At 44.5% G+C, this 20,527-nt stretch overlaps 1 protein-coding gene across 25 annotated transcripts in view; it reads right to left on the bottom strand.

Annotated features, from left to right (window-relative positions):
- NCAM1 (neural cell adhesion molecule 1) overlaps nt 1-20,527 on the bottom strand; it is a 314,647-nt gene that overhangs the window by 133,887 nt on the left and 160,233 nt on the right.

Raw genomic sequence — 20,527 nt, 5'->3', positions numbered from 1 at the left:
GCACTCAGACAGAACTTTCAGAAAACAGTCCTTTTTTAGCCAGCAGAAATTTGGGTCCATAAAGGGCCAGGTCTGTGCTCATAGCCCTACAGAAAATGATCTCGGGGACATTTGCCACAGCCTGATCCAGGGTGCTCCCGTAGGGAAGTGGTAGGAAAAGCAGACCATCGGCGCCTTAAGACCCACATGGTCCCCTCCTCTCTTCCTAAGGGCTGTTTCAACGGAGTATCTTCCACATCAGGAGGCAATAAGGTCTGATTTCATGATCGATCCTCAGCTCACATCGTATTGTGTACATGAGATGGTATATGTAACCAGGAAGACGCCCGCAACTGTATGTTACAAAGGACACCCATGTCAGAGCAAGCGTCATGGGGTCTGGGGGTGAACATGTGCTTCCACAGCCTTCTGCCCTAAATTTGTAGGACAAGGAAGTTGAGGAGAAAAGTCAGGGCTGAATTACGGAGCAGGAGATAGGTATCAGCCAGGCACTAAGCCTCAAATGAATGTTCAGCCTGTGAAGCCACTAATGCTAGAAGGCTTGGCTATGCTGCAAATGTAATACTATACGAGACAGTAAGAATTCACTTTGGGACTGGGTATTAGCAGAACTCATCCAATCAAAAGACAGGTGTGACACATGCACACCCAGGTTCACAGCAGTGCTATTCACAGAACGAAGACGTGAAAAAAAAATCCAAGGTCCATCAACAGATGAACGGATAATCAAAATGTGGGATATGGAGACAGATATACTACAGGGTATTATTCAGTCTTCACAAGAGAAGTCCTGCCCCATGCCACAATGTGGCCGAACCTTGAGGACATTAGGCTGAGTGAAACAAGCCAGTCACGAAGAGGCAAAGTACTGTGTGATTCCACCTAGATGATGTATCTAAAGTAGTCAGATTCATAGAAACAGAAGGCAGAATGGCATTTACCAGGGGCTAGGGAGGGAGTGGGAAAAGGGAAGTTATTGTTTCATGGGTAAAGAAGTTTTCATTCTGCAAGATGAGAAAGTCCTGGAGACTGGTTGCACAACAATGTGTACTTAACACAGCTGAACTCCACACTTAAAATGATTAAGATGGTAAATGTTAGCTTATGTGGTTTTTGCCACAATAAACAGAATTGATAAACAGATGATACACAATAGATAGATAGATAGATACATACATACATGGGGTTTTGCTGTTACAAAACTGTAAGTTTTCTCATTGGCAGAGAACCCAGATGGTCTCTCCCCTACCATTCCTCAAGTTTAATAAAACCCCAAACTGAACTCATTATTGGCTGGATTAATTTTGCTTCGAAGTGTGAAGACATAGCAATATTAACACTCCTCTTCCCTCCTTTTCACTTAGTATTTCAGCCTTTATATAGCTTCACTATGACTGCCTAAAAATCGCTTCCCTGTCTGTAAGCCGCAAACAAAAACTCACGAAGGTGCACCTCCCCGACACACGCACCTGTGCCTTGCTCAACACCAGAAAAGATGAACTCAAGCAGCCAAACACGGATTCTAGAAGGGAGGGCCTCACAATCAATCACTTCTTCTTCCAAAATTAAAAAATTCTCAAAATTTCAAAATCCAAATTAAAATTCTGATCAAAATATAGGTTGGTGCTGCTTCAGCAAATTAATACCATTTGCAATTCCTTACCTTTTCGTGTTGATGTGAAAGAGGCGAAGGAATTTCATCGCAAGGGGACCCAGCAGCAGATCACCAGGTTGGAAAGCAAGGCAATAAAGCAGAGAGAAAACCGTTAGTTTACGTCCTTGGAAAGAAGGACAAAGTACACTCGTTCTATTGCACGAAGAACACAGCAATAACACAACACGGAGATATTTTGAAACATAGTGACACGCTCCGTAACAGCTACCTCTCCTGCCATCCTAATTAGAAACCCATCGCTTCTGGCACACAGAACAAAGAGAAGACTCTTCAGCAGCTTCCCAAGGACCTTATCCCTGAGCTTGGCTTTTCTTCGCGGTTGCTTCTGTCACTAAAATCACAAGGGCCATAACCACTCCCTCAACGATGCAGAACCTCAGGGATATCTGGGCACAGACTTCTCTCATTGCAACACTTTCTCTTGCACCCAAGGAAAGAACCCCACTCCCTAAACCTATAGCTAACACACTAGTACCGACACTTCTGTATTCCCCAAGATTTTTGAGCAGTGACCTGTAGGACACGCAGCACACGTGGCCCCTGGGTAAGAGGTCTCAGGCGTGGAAAGGCGGACCCTGTTTTCCAGTACGTGAAGGGTGGCCCTCTAAAGGGTGGGTCAGGCCGATGTCTCCGTCGCCCCTCTGACAGCTGTGCGCTGAGCAGAGGAGATGGACAGTGGTGTTCCCTCTCTCGCAGGGACAAAAGACACCCCTACACACGTGATGCACATACACATTTCCTAACACACCTGATCCCAAACTCCTCTGCACCCTCCACCTGTGTGGCTAAGCTTAGCAGCAGGCATGACTACTGCTGGGAGAGCTGTCTGCCATCCTGGGGAGAACACACTGTAGAAACGAAGGAAGGAGAGGCGGTGAAGGTCCCTTCCCCTCTGGGATTAAGAAATACACATTATAGTTCTGAGACAGAACTGAACCAATGTGATTCAGGAAAAATATCTTTTTCTTGTTAAAAAAAAAAAAAAGGTAACTTCTCACAGCCTGGCTCAAAATTTAGGTCACAGTCTTCTGGGAAGACTGTCTTTTTTTTTTTTTTAAACATATCTTACAGACATTATTTCAATGCCTATTGTTAGCTATCTGAGGTGAGCCCTGCATAGAGTGTGCTTACAACCTGGCTGACCTTTTACCCCGGGCAAAGGGCAAGGGGACAATGCTGGGCCTCGCCGAATACGAGCCTGATGCCTGTTCTAGCCAGCGGTCCCAGTGTCCACCCAGCAGATGACTGGGCTCATGAGAGGATGTAAAGGATTTGCATTTCCTGTCTCATAAAAGAAGCACCTTTGGCCCCTTCCTATCAGAGCGATTTCTGACACAGAAGGACACACAAGTCTCTGTCGAAGCCAAGGACATGGTTAACCAGGTTCGGATCTGGAAGTGCTGGTTGTGTCGGGAGATTATTAACTGTCCTCCAAGCCTGCCTCCCTGTCTTCCTGGGCAAATGACTGGGCTGTGTTTCCCAGTCTCTCTCGAAGGAAGCCGAGGCTATTTGTCTGGGTTCTGGCCAACAGACTGTGGGTGGAAGTGACCTGTGCCACCTCCAAGATGGACCCATCAAACCACCTGCTCAGCCTTCCCCTCTCTCTCCCATCTGCTGGGCACCCATGTCCAGAATGATGATGGCAGAGCGTCGTCATCCTGGGGCCCGAATAACTACGTGGAGCACAGCTTACCCTGCCCAGCGACCGAAGCTTCTGAGCACCAGAAATCAATTTCTGTGCTAAGCTGCTGGGGTCTGAGGTTTATCTGTCACAGAGGTCTATCCACCCTTAACGAATAGACCAGTTCTAGTCCCTTGTGAGGGACTGGACACCAGACCTTAACTTCTGTTGGATGCCTCTGTATGCTTCTGACAAATCCCTCCTTTTCCCCTGAAGTTATTCTGAGGGCAAGTTCCTCACAACCGATGGACCTCTTAGTACAACACAGGCTGGAAGCCCAGGAAGAGCACAGCTGAGCTCTGGGGCGGGGGGAGCAGGTGGCTTTGTGTCCTCCTGTGTGCAGCCCAGGAGGGCTGAGGGCGCCAAAAACAGGGCCACCGACAGGCAATGACGAGGCTCGTCCCCATAACCTCAACTAGGTTATTGGTCTCTACTACAGCCTACCTCAGAAAAGACTAACGGGCTTAAACTAATTTAGAATGTATATGAAAAAGAATTTCCTGCCAGAAAACCTTGGATCAGACCACAAGTTCTGAAGCTCTTCAGAGATGAGTATGAATAGAGGGACAACTGCTCCTAATTGGGTTTAGGTCAAGCTTTTAATGACTGTCCTTCTTGTGGCTTTTATAGTAAAGAAGCATACTTTTCCAGAGGAGGGAAAAAAGAAAAACACTCTATAGTGTTCTGCATCATCCGTGCTAGGCTGCAAGGAGACAGGGACTAGGAACTGTTCAACAAAGGGCTGAGGTGACACTACCTACCACCTTAGGAAAAGACGTGCACACCCCTCTCCAGAACACACTCCATACGGGCTGAATCAGCCATGCCCAAGGTCACTCTTGTCTCTTGCTGATGGAGATGTATACATTCATTTAATAGATATGGAGTGTCTATAATGTGCATGACACAGGAATCAATGCTGGAGGGGAAGCCAGGACTGACGATTTATATAGTTCCTGTCTTCAAATTGCTTATAAACTACTAATGGAAGCACAGCACAAGCATCGGAGGTTAAAAAAAAAAACAAAAAAACAACAAAAAACCCAAGATGATAGTATATTGACGTCACAAAGATACCTACAGCTCAAACATCAGGCAGAATTCAGCCCGATTCTGTTTGTATCCAATTGGTTTTTCAAACCCATGTGCTAGTTTGCCAACACCAATGTTTTCTGGAACTCCCCATTCTGATTGCCCTGTTTGGTTTATTTCCCTATAACAGATATCACTTTGTAACATGCAATGTAATTGACTTTAATGTATTTGCTAAGCTTCATGAAGGCAGGGGTTTCCTGTTTTGCTTACACTTGTACCCCAGTGCCTCACACAGTAGATGAATAAATATTTGTCAAATGAATGAAAAATACTCCCAGTTTCTAAACAGTAAAACTAACCAAGAGCAATCACTGTGTTCTTAAAAACATTCTTCAGCCCCACAGGAACATCTCAGTTTCTTCAGACTCTCTGACGACAGTAACTAGAGCCCCCAAGCCTGCTCACCAATGAAATGTTCCAGAACAAGACTACAAACGGATGGGTTTTAAGTGTCAAATACAAGATGCTGGTATTCAGAAGATGATATGGGCAGAACCTAGGTTTCATGAGGCTATCTTATTGTTTGAAGTAGTAATGGCATAGCCAGGAAGGTGACCCTTAGTCACCTACATGTCCAGAGGGCTAGCAGACCTATTAGTGCCATTAAACACATGGCAATAACATAAAAAAAGGCAAGAATGGATGCCCTGCAATAAGTACATGTACTAATACAACAAAACCAGGAGCTACGAGAGCATTAAGCTAAATCCCTGGCCTGTTTACTTAGCTAGCGAGGGGCTGAAAAGAACCGCAGGGGCAGAATAAACTTCGGCTGTTCACCCCTGCTACTTAACACATCTGCTTTATTCCAGAATCCTACAATATGGTGCAGGCTCATAAGGAATCTTGAAACTCAGATTCTTGTCTCTCTCCAGCAATCTTGGTGCCAGGTATTTATTTTACATTCTGTACTCTTATGGCATGCATGGGGGGAAAGGCTGATTTTAAGCAGGCCCTCTGGAATCACGCTGTATTTGGTCACAATGAAATGAACAGGAGTGGCCTTGCTGACTCCTGGGTTCACCTCACAGCTGTGACTGAGCGGGCATTTTCGAGAGCCAATGAGCAATGTTCCCACATCTCACTCACTGTCACTGGCATAAAAAATACTGATCCTTGTCTATAGAGAGCCCAGGAAACAAACCAAAAAAGAATCTCATTATAGTGAAGGCGAAGCCAACAGATATGTGCGGTGCCAGTCCCCACATGCACAAAGAATTACGCAGAAACCAATCTGCCAGGGCAACCGTTTAATTTTCAAACGCAAAACCTTGGCCCTAAGATACCAAGCTAAGAATAGATTTTTATTGAAAGTATCTTCGTTGGTCAGACAAAAGGGGTCCTCTTTGGGAAGTGAGAGGCCCTGACATCCAGCAGAACTCGAGGTAGAGTCCTGCTCTGAGATTTAGTCTAATGAGAAGATAAAAGGTCTCCCTCAAATGGCAGGGCTCCCAGACAGAGGATTGGTTTAATGATTCTGCCCTCCTTTTTGCTGTCCATAATCTCCCTGGAGGTTTAATTTTTAATAAATTGTGTGTTGGGGGGGGTACTGGAGCACACGTGTGAGCATGCACGTACATGCACAGACATATTTAGGGAATGCAGGACCTTATTAACTCTCTAGTTGCTGGGTGCATGGAGTCAACAGTCACAGATTACCCCCAATTACAAGCACTGCACTTACAAACCCCACATCTTCCACTCACTCCTTCCTCTTTGGAGCCCAAAACCATCCCAGTGAGAGAGAGACCACACTTCAGTGCCAGTTGGGTGGCATGCCACAGGGGTCCATGGGAAAGATGAGGGCTCAGCCATGCCCAGCGAGATGTGCACCGGTCACCCCACCAAAATCACCGCTGCCCAGCCCTTCCGGATACAGGCACCTAGCACAAAGTTGCAGCTACTTCGAATCTAAGGGCAAAGGTGTTGTAAGTTCTAAACAATCAACAAAGAAGTGACCTGCTGAAGTGCAGCCCGCCATTAAACTGAGAAACACCCACATCTTTCTCTCTTATATGATGGGACGCTGCTGATCATCTGCTTGGTTTTTGTGACTCGGAACTCATCACTTTGCTTATTATTATGATTGGTTTTCTTTGGGTGGAGACTAAATTACAACACTTCGATGTCTTGCAACCCTGACTATTGATATTTTTTTTCTATCCTCCTGTCCTACTTAACCATTATCAATTTTACTAAGAGCAATGAGATCTTTAAAACGCTACCTTTGTAAGACAGTTCCTGACTAAAAAGATGTTGCATTTTATGCTTCCATTACAATCGCCAGTCCCTTCTTTTTATGTGAGCAATTAGAACAGCAGCGATACAGGCTTTGTTTCAAATGGCTCCTGGAGGAAAAGAGATGACGCGCTTCTCTGCACACGTGCCTTGCAGCGCCCGATGGCAAACACAGGTGGACACAGAGGTTTTGTTACAGCCCCGGTTATGTCCCATTTTTGCAAATTCCATTTATTATCCTAAGGCAGTAGAGTTAGATTTGGGTAATAACAGAATTACCTGGAGAGCTTTTGTAAAAATGATTCCTAAACCCCATCCCTGGAGATTCTGGGGTGAAGTCCTGGAATGTGTATTTAACGAATACTCAGGTGAGTCTAGGAGGGAAGTGGGCTTGGGAATCACAGTTCTAACTAATACACAAGAGGTAATGGAAAAGAAATGATGTGTAGTTCACAAAACCTTCAAAAAATCACCACCTCCTTTGAGTTTAACACTGGTAGAAATGTATTTAGCTGGCATCTAGCATGCACCAGGATGCCACTATGGGAGGCAGCAGGGGAGACATGGGAGGAAGGCTTTCTCCTGTAGAGGAGACTAAGCCTGCCCTTGTCACTTGCACCAAGATCCGTGTGACTGGTACAGAGGAAGCTGCATGCTGCGAGGAAATGCGGTGGACATCCCGGGATACGCGATACTACTGCAGGTGTGAGCTGCGGAGTAGATGAGGTTCTCCCCCCTGGATCTGTTTATTCCCTGTGCTGTGGGGGCGAGTCTGCACTGCGTTTGCAGTGGGGCTTGAGCAGATTCTCAGTGGAAAATAACAATGATTCCTTTTATGAGAGAACTTTCAATCTAAAATGCATTTCAGAACTACGTAAGAATGTCTGAGACACAGGAGAAGCTTGGTAATTGGTCAGTCACATTGGCTGAGAATACGACCACGAGAAAAATGAACTGCAATGTTACGGTAGATCTTTTTGTGTTACTTAAAAACTAAGCCGTAAGAGAGTAGGGGGATAATTTTAAGGAGAAAATGGCTATCATCGTATCGGAATTAGCTTCGTGACCACGTGAGGGTCCGCTCACCCCAACTTCAGCCCCACCTTGGGATGTAGGCAGCAGAAAGGTCTCTGTGCCTTAGAATCAAGACAGACGTGGGTTCAAATCCTGGACCCACCGCTTGGATGAGCTGTCTGACCTTGAATGAACCTTGAATAAGCTCACCTCACATAAGTTCTCTGGTAAGGGCGGTGGAAAGAGCAGAGTTAATATTGGAGAGCACACAGCACAGGCCTCATCCCATAGTGGGCACTGAATAAATGGAAGCAATTTACTGTGATTATGACTTGCTGTTGGTAACAGTAGTTTATGAAAGGGGAGACTAAGAAAGATCTAGGATCAAACTTTGCATTAGAGGACAAAATGCACCCAGCGTCACAGAGGATGTCGATGCATATTTTAATTTTGAAAGAAGGGTTGGACCACTTGAAGCTCTTCTCCCACGTCCAGCCTCGTGACCTGCTGTGCAATCTCCCAAGTGACTCTGAGCAGGCTGTCCACCTCTGCCTGACTCAGACAGCAGTTTCTAGACCAAAGCGGTGGCCAACAATTCTCTCTGCTCAAACCCAGTGGCAAAGGGCCATGACCACCACCCCAAGGACAAAGTCTCTGGTGCATTTTGATATAATCAGGAAGTAAGGAAAAAGAACACTTACTCCAATTTAATCCTTTCCATTAATAAAGATAATTGAGACTTTTCTCGATTTGTTCACAACAGTTTTTCCACTTTCGTATCAAGGGAATATGATGTCATTTTTCAGCATGAAACAGCAACGGGGATCAGAATTTCTAACATGCTACAGTAATCGTTACTGATGAAATGTGGCCCATTAGATAATAGGTGTAAGAGTGAAAACCAACCTTGCCTGGAATCTTCTGCGGACTTAGAGAGAAAGCTTGCTTTACCAGATTTCTCAGTCAACTAAGCACTTAGGGAACAAAGTCATCTATTCAGTAAAACATTAACCAAAAGTTATTACCCAATTAAGTGCTTCAGACATATGAGGGTTGTGTTCTTTTTTGCTCTAATCATATTACTTAAAATTTTATAAGTTGTCTGATTAGAAGGCTGATTTAATTAGAGCACTAATAGAAATGACAAACATTACATATGCTTATCTAGAACCTTTCTTTCAATTCTATTTGAGATACCACAAGTGTGATGGCTAAGGCTGGGCATCTAGGCCTTTAACAACACAAGGGCTCAAGCAGTCTGTACATGCTTCTATGACACATGGTAATAGACATTCAGAGCACTGCTGAGGAATGTCACAGAAGTGTCAAGTCAGGCTCTTTGGCCATATCCCAAGTAATCCAGCTATCAGCAAATGTCCCTTATGCCGGACTTTCATGCTGTAGTGAAAGCCAGATGTACCCTTGAAGGAATAATGAGATTTTTAAAAGAATTTCAAAGTATTACAAAACCTTATCACTCTGGTGTCTTCAGGTAAGTTACTCTCCAAGGAAAGTTCTTCAAAAATAAATTACCATCAGAAGCTACGCTGAAGAAATGGAATAAACCACTATTTCTCATATGTAACAAGCTTTAAGAGAGTAAAACTAAAAATGAATAGAGGGTTTTGAAATATCTTGTAATTCTACAGTTTGCAATCTGAAGAACACACAGTAGTTGCTTTATTGCACAGCCAGAGACCTCACCTGGTGTGTGTGTGTTGGGGGGGGGGGTGACAGGAGACTCAAAACACAGAGATGGGGGCTATTTACTGAGCAGCAGAATGCTGAGCAGGGTTCATGTGGCTGACCCAACCTGGTAGCCAAGGAAGAAAAAACAAGGTCAGAAACGGACCAGTGCTCTCCATTTTAAAGAATACAAATGGCTAGGAAAAGACTCCTCCCCGCGAGGCTTCGGGAGGTGGCAGAATTATCCAGCTAATCTCACTCCCCACTTGCCCCATCCTTCTCCTGCAGTCTAGAGAAGACAGAAGGAAAGAAAGAAGGGGGAGTCATCAGTTCTGGGCCTTCTGCCTACCTAGTAAGCAGCTATGGCTTTTCCTTCTCTTCCTGTTGAATCACCATCCTCTCTCTCTCCCTCAAAGACAGGAGAGGTGACAACCCAAGAGAATTCCTTTGGAGCGGCCTGTGTGAAAGGGCACCTGGCCTCTTGGTCCCCAGCAAGGTGACTGCTAGATCAGCAGACTTGCTGAGCTGCTCTGAGCCTCCCTGAGCAGATGAAAAGAGAACTGGAAGGAAACAGCAGAACAAAGAGGGGAGACGGGTACTTGGGGGAGGCAAGGATATGCCAGGTCCCATGGGTCAAGTGGGCCTGAGCCTCCTTGCCGGGACCCTTTCAAGATGGTGGTCTTCAGGGAGAAGACCTGAGAGGTGGACCTCAGGAAGAAAAGACTGTGGGTTATACCACTAGGTGGCTGGATGGAACAGAGCTGACACTGGATGTCCACACCTGGGAACCATGAGTGGCGAGTCCCCTCGAGGGGTTCTGAAGAACACTCCCTTGGCTGGAACAAGAAGGCCAGAATTTGGACGTCTGCTGCCAGGCAGACACCTACCATCAGCCAGGAGCACCAGAGCCACATCTACAGAAAGAGGATGGCAGCCATGGCCAGTGATGCGAGGGACACCTGTCTCTCCTCCTCACCCTAAAATACGGGAAGCGATGGAGGATCAAATAGGGGAGGAAGAGGAAGATGGAGAGAGCAGCCTCGCCCCTCCCCCACTCCAGGTCCCTGAAGCCTCCAGACGGCAAGTGCTGGAGGGGACTGGGAAAAGGTGGGATTTACGAAGGATGTGGGACCAGTGCTTTAAACCGGATGATCCTGAGTTTACTCTCATGTAACAGAAACAACTGGAATATTCCACCACAGATGTGCAGTTTAGTAAATCTTGTCTGAGGTTCCACTCTGTGCCAGGCACTACTTTAGGCACTTGGGTGACAGTGACACCAAGAAACACATGGGACGAGATCCCTGCCCTTCCTGCCGCTGGCAAGGGAAGGAGACTTAACATGGCACACTTGACCACGGTGAGCGAGGAAAAGTAAAACCGGTGAACCTCTACCAAGTGTGGGCCAGTCAATAAACCAGTTTCTACAGCTTTCAAAGACGAAGCAATTTCTTTCAGAAAGTTTTGCTTTCAGGAAAAGCCCTGCCTTCTGCAAAAGTGCCCAGAGAGTCAAGAGTTCCCGAAAGGCAGGCGAGGACAAAATCACGTATGCGTGGAGGGAAAGGAAATGCGTTCTGTGTTCTCAGGGAAGGCGACTGTGAGGCCTCATGGGCTGAGGCAGTGGCTGTAATGATGGTGGACCTCGGGGGCCATGGCTTCTGTGAAGCCTCCCCTGTGGGATGGGGTCAGACGGCAAGCTGGTGACAGCCAAGAAACTAGGGCTTTACAGAGACGTTTGAGGGCACTCGGGATCAGAAATAGACTAGCAGGACCCAGATGAGAGTGGAAAATCTGCTTTCAATTACACGAAGGCAGGCATGGCCGTGTGTGCCCAAGAGTTCCTCTTAGCACGTCGCTATTTCCACAGTCAGTCCGCATGTATGAGCAGCTCAATATTCTTTGAAAAGGCACCCGAAGCTTCCTCTTTCCCTTCTCTTCCCTTTCTTTTCTGTTCCTTCCTCGTTTCTGAGTTGATTCTACCTTCCCCGGGGACAGATTCTGCTCCCTCAGAAACCAGAGGGTCAAGTCTGAGAGATGTGGCAGGTGTGAGACTCGTGAAGCCCGATGGAGACAAGGAGCCTCCGAGGGGCTACCGGGGACAACTCAGAATCCCACACTGAATTCTACTTCCCCTTCTCCTTCCTGAAGCAGGTCAAACACCGCTTTCTGGGGCAGAGTGTCTCTTCATCTTGTAAGATTAGTGTTTACTTCCTTGGCTGATTCCAGCCAGAAGAAGCTCTGACTGGGCCAAACTTTATGTCCTCAGGATAATAACATCGGCCCAAGAAGCGAGTCGGGACAAAGCCTGACTATAGCAATGTCGCAGGAGGCCTGTGGTGTTTCTAATGAGCAGGGGTTATGGTTTTATTTAATGGCAGAATATTACCCTGGAACGAAGCTAAAGGTTTGTCCCTGAAGGCCTCAGTTCTTGGCTGCTTATAAGGTGGAGTGGTGCAGATGACAGTAGTTACTTGTAAATGGTTGAGTACTAAAGAAGATAAGGATGTTTCTACCCTGAAACCTTCCAACTTTCCAAAACGAGTTCACTCTTAACACTGCCTGTGGGTAATGTCAGCCCACAGGGTGCTAATGGCCCCGCGAAACTCCTCAGAGCAAACACAGGATTAACACCACAGATTCTTCACCGGGGAAAGCAAAGTGCCAGCATAGCTCAAAAGCCTCTAATGTGGTTTCTGTAAAATGTCTTTTCTTAATAAACCAGTAAATTTTCCAACCTGGCACAGTCAAGCCTGGCTAATTCTTTTAAGACAACTCAGAGAACACTCTAGATTGAATTCTTTTAGGAAACTGAGGGGCCTAATTAAGCCCAGCAGCCAGAGCGCTCAATGCAAATCCTCGCCCTCCAGCCATTTAGTTTAGACAGCAAACCTACTTTCCTTCTCTCTGTGTTCTAACTAAGTATTTTGTCATCACGAATTGAGAAGGGTAATAAGATGATCCCAGTAAATGGGACTCCAGACAGGGTACTGGGTTGTGTGCAGATCTATGGTGCTGACATTAATAAAATTCTGTTTATCTCTAATACATTAAAAAAGCATTTTATAGGAAATTTTCAATGTGTAGCACAGAGAGGAGACATGCTGAACCCATTGACATTTAGCTAACAGAATTTTTAATAGAATTGAGCTGGCCTAGGAAGGAAGAAAAATAGGAAAGAAATGCCAACCAGATGACTCCCCAGAGAATAATTCATTTTGGTTTTATGTGACATTAAATATCACTTCCTCCACCAAGGTTAGAACCTGTGTTAGTCTTACCAAAGCAAATTTCGCCCATCCCAAAACTGCATCACGAAGGCCCCCTGGATCAATCCCAGGGTCTGGGCTGCTGTGACCAGCCATTCTAACAAAAACAAGACCGTTCACTGTGAGTGGTGCCATTTTCCACTTCACTGTGCAGATGATGGGAAAGGACACAAGCACCCGTGGCTTAGAAAACAATGTTTGGAGCTTCTGTCCTTTTGGCCGAGTCCGACTGCTGGCCGGGTTTCACCTGGTACATGGCTACCGTCAGCTATTGCTCTGGACAGAGGCTCTCTGCTCGGAAAGCAGGCTCTGTCCTATGGGGCAGGTCTAGAGCCCTGAGCTGTGGTCACTCAGCAGAGGACTATGTCACAGGGCAGGGAGAACTTTCTCCGACCCCACCAGTGACTGGAGTCTTCAGAGTGTCCTTCTTTCCCTTCCTTTCTCAGTGGGACTGCATTTCCCTGTTACCATCCTTCCCAACCCCCTATTTCCCATTTACCTTCCAACTCTGCGTCTTCCTCTCATTTCCCTTCTTTTAAAACTGGCCATAAAGAGATATCTTAGCATTTGTCCAATGTTTTAACATTCTTCTCTTAATTTTTAAATTTTTTTAAAAATAAAAAAACATTAATGTTTATTTATTTTTGAAAGAGAGACAGAGTGTGAGGGAGGAGGGGCAGAGAGAGAGGGAGACACAGAATCTGAAGCAGGCTCCAGGCTCTGAGCTGTCAGCACAAGAGCCCAACACAGGGCTCAAACTCATGGACCATGAGATCATGACCTGAGCCAGTCAGATGCTTAATCGACTGAGCCCATTTTTCTCTTAATTTTAAGAAGATCTGAATATCTTATATTTGTTTCTAAAAACATTTTAGAGGAACTAAGCTAACTTGATTTTCATTTGTCTGTACTCTGTAATCATGAGATTTTTTTGATAGGTTTGGCTCACTTTAAATATAAAAATCTTTTTTCCTTTTGTTTCTTTTCTTTTTTCTTTTTCTTTTTTTTTTTTTTTTAACAGCCCATTTACATTCTGTGTGCTTCAAAGAACACTAGGATTCAGTAGGCAAGTCTCCAGATTTTTTTCTTGGTGATTCCTTTTACTTTCTTGATTTGCCAGGTCAGTGCTTCAGTTCTGGACTCAAATTCCCATTCACCAAAACTTTTTTATTGAGCACCTACATAAGCCAGGAATAGGGCCAGGCATTGGGGATTCATTGCTCAACAGGACAGTCAGTTCACATTCCAGAAGGGGAGAAAGACAGCAAGTTAAGAATAAATACATAAAATGATCAGATGATAGGTGTTACAAGGAAAAAGATTTCCATGCTATGAGAGATTAAGCAGGAGAACTGTCTGAGAAAGGTAGTCAGAGAAAGCCTCTCCAAAGAGCTAGTTTTCAAGGGAGCCAGCTGTGCAAAGAGCTGGGAGAAAGGACTTCAGGGAAGGGAACATCAAGCAAAGAAGCCCTGAGGTAGGAAGAAATGTGGGTTTTCTAGGAACTTGGAAAGAAGATATAGTGTGACTAGGGACCGGGAAAAGGGGAGGTGACACAGGACAAGGTTGTAAAGACAGCAGGGACCACAGGTTGTAAGGTGCTTCTGAAGAACTTGGATTATATTATTAAGGGTACTAGGAAGTCAGGGAAAAGTTTTAAGCATGGGAATGGCATGACCTAACTTTTAAGATACTTCCCTTTTTACATCGCTGTAGGAGGATTTGAACTCCTGCCTTTTGACTCCTGGTCCAAAGCAGTTTCCAGCACATTTCCAAGACCAAATTACTAGTTATATCCTCAAAACACACCAACATGCCGAATTTACCCCCAAAGTGAATACCACTCAAAAGAGAACAGGACGCTGTGTGCCTTTACAAACTCAAAGAGTTTTGATGGCACATAATCAACACAAATGTGAAATGACAGATCCCCCTCACTTCTGAAACAGGATTCACAGCTTCCTGCCTGTTTTTTTTTTTTTATTTTTTTCTACGTGGTCTCCTTAGAAATTACTAATGACAATTTTAAACTAATGAAATATGTACAACAGTTTCTGGAAATATTTCACTGACACAATAAAGCAGCTTAAAAAAAAAAAAGAAACACATCAGAAGAATGAGAAGCACGCGCAACACAAGCAGTATCGAATGACCACATACGTAAGATCAGTGTATCTATTAAATTTCGGCTGATAACTAGGGAGGAAATGAAAAGAAAGTGAATCTGCCTTGGGAGACCATCAGTAAAGTAAACCTCCGCTCCCTTGCCTTTCACCCGATCCAATCAATTACATCTGTAGGACGTGCCTATTCACACGTGTTAGGATTCACGCCACCCACCCCTGACATGGATGTTTCCCACCACTTTTCTGTGTCTTGATGCTATTGCTGCCCCTCTACCTGGCTGTCTGTCTGTCTGCCTGACTCATCTCTTTCAAGCCCCGCCTTTCCTACAGCCCTTGACTCAGAGCCCAGCATCTCTGAGAAAGGCTCTGGAATGGAGCAAGCCCAGTTGTTTTGAAAGCAATGAAGGCTGAAAATGAGGCTCTGTCAGGACACAGAACAGATCTGGCCCAGCAAAATCTTCCTACGCCAAGAAAATGTGTCCCAGCAAATTTCTGCGACATTTAATAGGCGTATTTGTTAATTACATGAGAATCATTTGGGCTCATTTAGGTTTTCCATGTACCCATCGGGGCTAAACTAACAGCTGGACAAAAAGCAGGTCTCCTTTCCAACACAGATACAGCTGAAGAACAAACGCTTGAGAAAGAAGAGAAATGTCCTCTGAGAGCACAAAGAGAGAGAAAAGATTAAGCAACTTATTTTTAGATTCTAAGTACCTAGATACGAATGATAAGAAGAATGCTCAAAGAAAGAAAGACTCAATTGGACAGATATGACAGTCTTATTTGCAGTGTGTTATTTAAAGAATAACACTAAGTATCATTGTAACCTCATGATACCAAAATTGAAAATAACAGATGATAATGCACTTTAAAAAATATCTTCTTACGATCGTTGCTATTAATCACTCCTGGTCTAAATAGCCAGGATCTGTGGATGTGGAACCAGCAATTGTCTGAGATGCCTATTTATAATATTTGTGTATTTAAAGCCCTGTGATCTTTCCCACCCCCACCAAAACAAAAAATTTTTTTAGACAATGTCAAGGAGTTCACTGCGATGATAATAAGCATAATTACTTGACTTTCATAGGTCAGTTTATTCATATTCCATTCTGACTATAAAAGCTAAGAAGTCTCACACATTTATAACTGGCGTGAAACTGACCAGGATTTAGGTTGTTTTTATCAATTTAAATTCTTTTTTTTTTTTTTAACGTTTATTTATTTTTGAGACAGAGAGAGACAGAGCATGAACAGGGGAGGGGCAGAGAGAGAGGGAGACACAGAATCCGAAACAAGCTCTAGGCTCTGAGCTGTCAGCACAGAGCCCGACGCGGGGCTCGAACTCACGGACCGTGAGATCATGACCTGAGCTGAAGTCGGACGCCCAACCGACCAAGCCACCCAGGCGCCCCTATCAGGTTAAATTCTTATACACAATTTGGTTTTCCCTCAATACAGCTAACAAAATTTCTGAGGAAATCAATACGTTTCATTATCCCTGAAGACGAAAATCCACAGAGGGCAATTTCTGAAGGGTCACCAAAATTCCTGCAGTCATTCTGGTTGGTTCTGAAGCAGAAACACCAGTAAGACCACTGACATGAAAAGCAGATAGTCCAGGCTGGGCGACTGAGGGAGGAGGGGGGCTGGCAGGTTGAAACTATAGGTGCTGTGTGTGCCTTAAGCAGAATGCCAAGGGTAGAAAAGGGTTTTGTCATCAGTAATGGTGTAACTTATCTGAAGGCAGGACATCACATCTGTAAATCAGGTTCCTTAAACAGTGAAGATCCCTTGTAGGGGAAAGGACTCTGAATTGGTAACTATCTATTCATTTTCTTTATTTTTTAGAGGGGGGGAGGAGGAAGGGCAGAGACAGAGAGAGAAACACACACATAGAATCTGAAGCAGTCTCCAGGCTCCGAGCTGTCAGCACAGAGCCCGATGAGGGGCCTGAACTCATGAACCACAAGATCACGAATACCCGAGCTGAAGCCGGACGCTTAACTGGCTGAACCACTCAGGCGCCCTACGAATTGGTTAACAATTTAGATCTGAACACTGGATACATCTTGGGTTTTGTCTCAAGCATATCAGCTTACCCCCTTAGTTTTTGCTTGGCCACCAAGTGGCTTATGAGATGACACCAAATACAAGAAACTGCGTTGAGAGAGCATTAGGAAAAAGATACACGATAGTACTGTCCTAATTTTATAACATTTTCTTGGCATATGAAATACTGAAAGGCAATCCGCAAAGAGAAACATGTAATTTATGTATTCTCCACTCATTCTCATAAGGATTTAGGGCAGAAAATGTAAAATTCATTTTACAGGGAGTGCCCACTTGAACTCACTAAATGCAGACAATGTAATCTATATTCAGAAAGACACATATTTTTATAAACACTTCTCTACGAAATCTCATATTGTTAAAAAGGTTCCAGTCAAAATATTAGATTTTAATCTGCTTTTTGGCCCCTTCCCCAAAACACAGTGGTACCTTTTCGAAAAGGCCAGGAAACACATAACAAGACCCTAAACGGAGAATTTCAGCACATGTTGCCCCATGTGTGGAGAACATAAGTGCCACACACTTCGCCAGCCTCATCCGGGGTCAGCCTCCCCAGCATCTTCTGGGATAATATCTTTATCGATTGGTCTGGCTCTTTGAAATGAACAGACTAACATCTGACAGGCTGAACCCTGGAGGGAAAACCTGCCATTCTCTCCCTGAGTCGATAAGTTTAAATAACTCCAAGCTAAAATGATCACAATCATCTGATGCAGACAGAAGCTTTGCTTTGGACTCACTGGAAAATACGTGCCAGCTGCCCTGGCCTGGCTCTGGTTTAAGGTCCACCATATACGCTGGGCTGCTACTTGTGCCATTTGTTGGCTTTGCAGGGCTGTGAGAGGTTCCTGGGGGAGGGGCTGCAGCCTGGGGCCTCGCTGCAGTCTGTCACCTACCTGGCTTTACCCCTTCCGTCAGAGAGGCACAAAAGGGTACAGTTCCTGGGAAGTTGCACTGAGTGGACAAAAGATTACTTACCAAAAAAAAAAAAAAAAAAAAAAAAGTAATGAGCAACCAACACTTTTTAAGCATCTCTGAGTAAGTTGCTATGCTAAGTGCTACACAGGAAGTGACTTCCTGGAGGAAAACTCAACTCCTAGTAGGCGAAGGAGATGACCAGATATAAACTACATACAAGAAGATATTTCTTACGCCCGTGAATGTTTACAGAAGCTATCGATTCCCAGTGCGTCACTAGGTTTTTGTACCTGCGCCAGAACTCCTGTCTTCCCGGGAATTAGGTCGGTTTAAAATGAGAAGGGGTGAAGACACTTTTTATTATCTTAGCAGTATCATAGTATCATTCCTCTTTCAAAGAAATCCCTATGCTAAGCTGTACACTTAAAAATGGTGAAGATGGTCAATTTTGTGATGTGTATTTTATCACAATTAAAAAGAGAGAGACAGATAGATGAGAGGTTCCTCTCCTCGGGGCTAACATCTCCTCAGGCTATTTTCTCACTTCCCAGTTCCCTCCACTCTTGCTCATCCATCTAAAGGGTAGCCAGGCAGAGCTTCTGAGTCTAAGCTTGGCCATGCTTTTGTTATTATTTGTTGTTGTCATTATGTATGTATGAAGGTAGGTAGGTAGGTGGGTAGGTAGGTAGGTATTAATCCCTAGCTTTATTGAGGGATGACTGACAAATAGAATTTGTATATATTTAGGTCATATAACGTGATTTGTAAAAGGTGTACAACACAATAATTTAATAGACGTATGTATGCATTGTGAAACGATTACCACAATCAAGCTAATTTACATATCCATCACCTCACATAGTTCTAGCAAATTAAAATAAGCTTGTGCTCAGCAAAGGACGCCATCAACAAAATGAAAAGGCAAACTACGGAGTAGGAGAAAATACTTGCCAATCACCGGCCTGCTGAGAGGCTAATAACCAACATCTACAAGAGATTCATACAACTCAATAGCACACACATGCACAGACACACACACACATACGCATATGCACATACGACTGAGAAACGGGCAAAGGATCTGAATAAATATTTTTCCAAAGAAAATATATAAATGGTCAGCAGGCACATGAAAAGATGTGTGACATCACCAATCATCAGGGAAGTGCAAATCAAAACCACCATGAAATACCAACTCAGAATGGCGATTTTTATTTATTTTTAATAATATTTTTAGTTTTACTTAGAGAGAGAGAGAGCACGAGCAGGGGACGGGCAGAGACAGAGAGAGAGAAAGAGAGAGGGAGACAAAGAATCTGAAGCAGGCTCCAGGCTCTGAGGTGTCAGCACAGAGTTCAACATGGGGCTGGAACCCACGAACCATGAGATCATGACCTGAGCCAAAGTTAGATGCTTAACCGAATGAGCAACCCAGGCACTGCTTTTTTTTTTTTTTTTTTAATTTAGTTGTTTCTGAGAAAGACACACACACACACACACACACACACACACACACACACACACACACAGCGTGAGCTGGGGAGGGGTAGAAAGGGAGGGAGACACAGAATCTGAAGCAGGCTCCAGGCTTTGAGCTGTCAGCACAGAGCCTGCCAGGGGGCTCAAACCCATGAATTGGGAGATCATGACCTGAGCTGAAGTCGGATACTTAACTGACTGAGCCACCCAGGGACCCCCAGAATGGCTACTTTTAAAAGAACGACAGATAGGTACTGGTGAGGGTCTAGAGAAAAGGAATCATCATGCACTGTTGGTGGGAGTATTGTTTTGTTTTGTTTTGTTTTAGAGAGAGACAGAGAGCAAGCAGGGGAGGGGCACAGAAAGAGGGAGAGACAGAGAATCTCAAGTAGGCTCCATGCTGTGAACGCAGAGCCTGATGTGGGGCTCGATCCCAGGAACCTTGAGTTCAGGACCCCAGCAGAAAACAAGAGCTGGATACTTAACCAACAGAGCCACCCAGGTGCCCCTAGTGGGAGTTTAAACTGGTGCAACCACTACAGAAAACAGTATGAAGTTTCCTTGAAAAATTAAAAATAGAACCACCATAGTTATTTGTGTTACGTAAAAGCTGTTTCTCAACTAGTATATGCAAAGTATATGTATATGTATATGCAAAGTATAAGTTTCCTTCAGAGCATGTATCCCCAAAAGTGTGTATGTAACAGGGATCTCATTGTTGTAGCTTCTCTGTTCTTCTGCTCTCCTAGAAAAATCTGGAAGCTCATTTTGTTAGCTGGCTAGCGAGCTAATGGTAGAATCCATTCGTCCTGACCTTCTAGCCACTGTGTCCCTTACAGAATCTAAGTAAGACCTTCCTGACATCTTAGGAGTGAGGCGAGGGGTTATTTTCTTCCTTGATTTTCTGTGTGATGCTCAGGGACTATAAAACCTAAAGCTGACAGTAGGCCTTTTGTTAATGTAGACTTGGGAATAAGCTAACACTTGCTTTCATATTGTGACCCTTTCCCAGGAAAGTGCAGGCAAAACATGTTGGTCCAACTTTTGGCTTTCTGTTGATAATTTAATAATAATAATAATAAAGCTTTATTTGCAGAGTGCTTATTTCCAAGCAGTTTCATATGTTTTACGATGGACATCTGGATTAAAGTAACTTGTGCTTGCACTTGCTCTGAATATACTTCAATCAGGTGGTGGGGGCAACTTGAGAAAATGGCAACTCGGAAACTCAGAAAACACACAGGGTGGACCTCTGGCAGCTCTGTCCCAACCATTT

This window comes from Felis catus, chromosome D1, assembly GCF_018350175.1.
Source record: "Felis catus isolate Fca126 chromosome D1, F.catus_Fca126_mat1.0, whole genome shotgun sequence".
Classification (NCBI taxonomy): domain Eukaryota; kingdom Metazoa; phylum Chordata; class Mammalia; order Carnivora; family Felidae; genus Felis; species Felis catus.
This window is presented reverse-complemented; position numbering and strand designations above follow the sequence as displayed.